Raw genomic sequence first — 3,230 nt, forward strand, 5'->3', positions numbered from 1 at the left:
TATGATGTCCGCTCCAAAAACTGAACATATATGTCATTTAATGTCGATTGGAAAGACTGAAGATGGATATCCAAATATTTTTCTCACTTAATTTACTTTTCCCAAACCCTCTCTTCTCACTCACTTACTCTCCCCCAAACACCCATCGTCCAATCACCTCACCACCACCATATGTCGTAGCTCATCACGCCACCATTGCACCAATATCGTGCGACCATTCATTTCTTTCACAGTTCCACTGTGTAGCTCACGTGCCACCATCGTTCGGCTCATTTTATACCATTTAGTAGGGGTGTAAGAATATGGGTTAAACCCAAATGACTCGGACTATCCAACTCATATTATAAGGGTTGGTTTGGGTCTCGGGTTGGAGGATTGAAAAATTCGGTTCAACCCAACCCAAATTAATATTATATATATATATATATATAATATATATTATATATATATATATATATATATATGTGTGTGTGTGTGTGTGTGTGTGTGTGTGTTATTTAATAAAAAAACAAATTATGTATATAAACTTTGAATTTATTGTATGAAATTTAGAAGTATGTATGTTTGAAATTTAAATGTAACAATTTTGAACTTTTATAACCATTAGAAACTAGAGACGAAAAAAATATTTATATATATATGCAACCCTAAACCCAACCCATATTTTACGGGTTGGGATGGGATGGGTTAGAAACTAAATTTGGGTTATTCGGGTTATCTAACTCAAAAATATGAGTTGGGTTCAGAATGTCTTCCAACCGAACCCGATTTCACATCTACCATTTAGCCACTTATTTGACATGTGTTCCACCACCGTTCCATACCAAACCACCCACCGTTGTAAAAATATGTTCCACCATCGTAGATTTGTACACCTTCACCTTTCATCCGTAGATCTGTACCGCTTCCACCATTGTAGATCTATTGCACAACATCGTAGCTCATAGCTCGTGTCATTTGCATGATCTCCATTGTTCGTACATCTTTCAGATTTACTTGTGCTCCAGGCATTTCCTTTTGTTGTCTAGCTCAGATTTAGGTTAAGAACCGACATTGTACCTCTGCTATATCAGTTCTAAACTGACATCAAAGAAAAATCAACATTAAAAGTCTTTAATAACACATTCATAGATGTCGATCGACAACCGATATGTACCTGTATAATGTAAGTTCTAAAATAACATTGAAGTACAATTTGATTGTAGTGAAAATTCAAGTACTCTACATATATTTTTCATATTCTCAACTAAAAAAGAATATGTTGAAAATTTAGAGATCAAATATACGCATTCAAACTCAAATAAATTATTTAAAAAATATTTGAAACTACATAATAGTTTTTGGAACAGTTTTGAATATCATATTAAATAGTTTTTATAAATGTTAACTTTCATAAATTGAACAAACAGAAAAAATATTTTGGACCAATGTCAATTGAAAAAGCACGTGGAATTTACCATATTTAAAAAAAATTGTAGGATTGCTCTTCCTCATCATCATGTGCAATATTTTTTCTTTTCATTTTCCTTTTCTCTTTTTTTGCAATTTTTTAAATATTTCTATTTCCCCTTCATTTTCATATTCATATTCTTTCGTATGCATTTTCTTTTCTTTCCACTGTCTTTTTCTCTCATTCTCTAACTTTTTTTTCTTTTATTTTTCATCTTTTTCTTTCTTTAGTGATTTTTTTATATACTTTTTTCAAACGGTTATTTGGTTCAAATTCGTGTGTCAAATATAAAATATCATAAAAAAAAAATCGTTGGAATATTGAATTACCAAATGCAAATGACCGTGTAAAAAATAGTCAAATTTAAACGATCGTGATCTAAACAATCGTGTAACAAAAAATCTTGAAAAAAATTGTTGAGATTAGACTATCCTAATTTAAACGATCAAATCTAAACAATCGTGTGCCAAATATAAACGATCGTGTACCAAAAAAATCTTTTAAAAAAATCGTCAAAATTTGACTATTCTAATTTAAACTATCAAATCTAAACGACGCGCGTACCAAAAAAATCTTTAAAAATGACAAGAATAGCTAAATCTAAACGATCATTTCTCAAATGTAATCATGAAACATTTTTGAACGACCAAATTTAAACTATTAAATTAAATGATCGTATATCAAATCTAAACGACCGCGTACCAAAAAATCTTTAAAAATGACAAGAATAGCTAAATCTAAATGATCATTTCTCAAATGTAATCATGAAACATTTTTGAAATTTTTATAAGGGACCTATAAGTTTTTTCTATTTTCGAAATTGTTTTATACGATGTAAATATTTAACTGGCTTGTTCCATTTTTTAAAAGACCCCTCATGTGAAAAAAGAAAAAGAAAATTGATATAAATGATTTTATGAAAAATATTTTTCTACCGTCGTGTACCTGAAATAATAATTTTATAGTTTTAAAAAGATTAAATATTGTATAGTTTTATTTAAAGAAAAATAACAGTATAAATATTAGATTGTTATATATTATTCCTAAGAAATTAGGTTAAGAAGAGGAAAAGTTAAATGCATATAATAATGCAGGCCATTATTAATTGGGAAAAAACAAATAAAAAGGGGAAAGAAATGGGTGCAAATGTGCATTGAAGTTCCCACCCATATGCGTTTCCTATTAATTTTTTCAAATAATAATAAAGAATTTGTTGGTTCTTATCTACACTCTATTTTCTCTTTCTTTTTTCTTAAAAAAAAAACCTTTTTTTACTACAATACTAAATTTTTATTTTTGAAACAAGATGCTTTCTGAATATTTTATGCAATTACTTGGTCAATGATTGTATTTAAATCTTTATATATAATATATATTTCCATTTATTTGTTTATCTTAAGATTATAAAATTTTATATTTGAAGGGATGGTGGAGAAAACAAGTGGGTTAAAAAAATAATAATTAAAACATTAAGTATACGTCAATATACAATATAATTATTTTATATGTTTGAATAAATAGATCATTTTCCTTTTTTTTAAAAAAATTACCTTAGCATCTGATTCCAAATACTTTTGCACAATTTTCTTTTTGTTCTTAATTTTTTATTCTTTCAAAAAAAAAAAAAAAAGATGATTTCGCCTTACTCTTGAATTTCAAAGGGACATTTATCGAGTTAAATATCATAGGTCAACATAAAAGGCCGAGTGGAGAAATGACCTCATTCAAATGTAACTTAATTATATCTAATTTGTTTTACTGTATAGTTAATTTTAATTAA

This window comes from Cucumis sativus, unplaced genomic scaffold (assembly GCF_000004075.3).
Source record: "Cucumis sativus cultivar 9930 unplaced genomic scaffold, Cucumber_9930_V3 scaffold77, whole genome shotgun sequence".
Classification (NCBI taxonomy): Eukaryota; Viridiplantae; Streptophyta; class Magnoliopsida; order Cucurbitales; family Cucurbitaceae; genus Cucumis; species Cucumis sativus.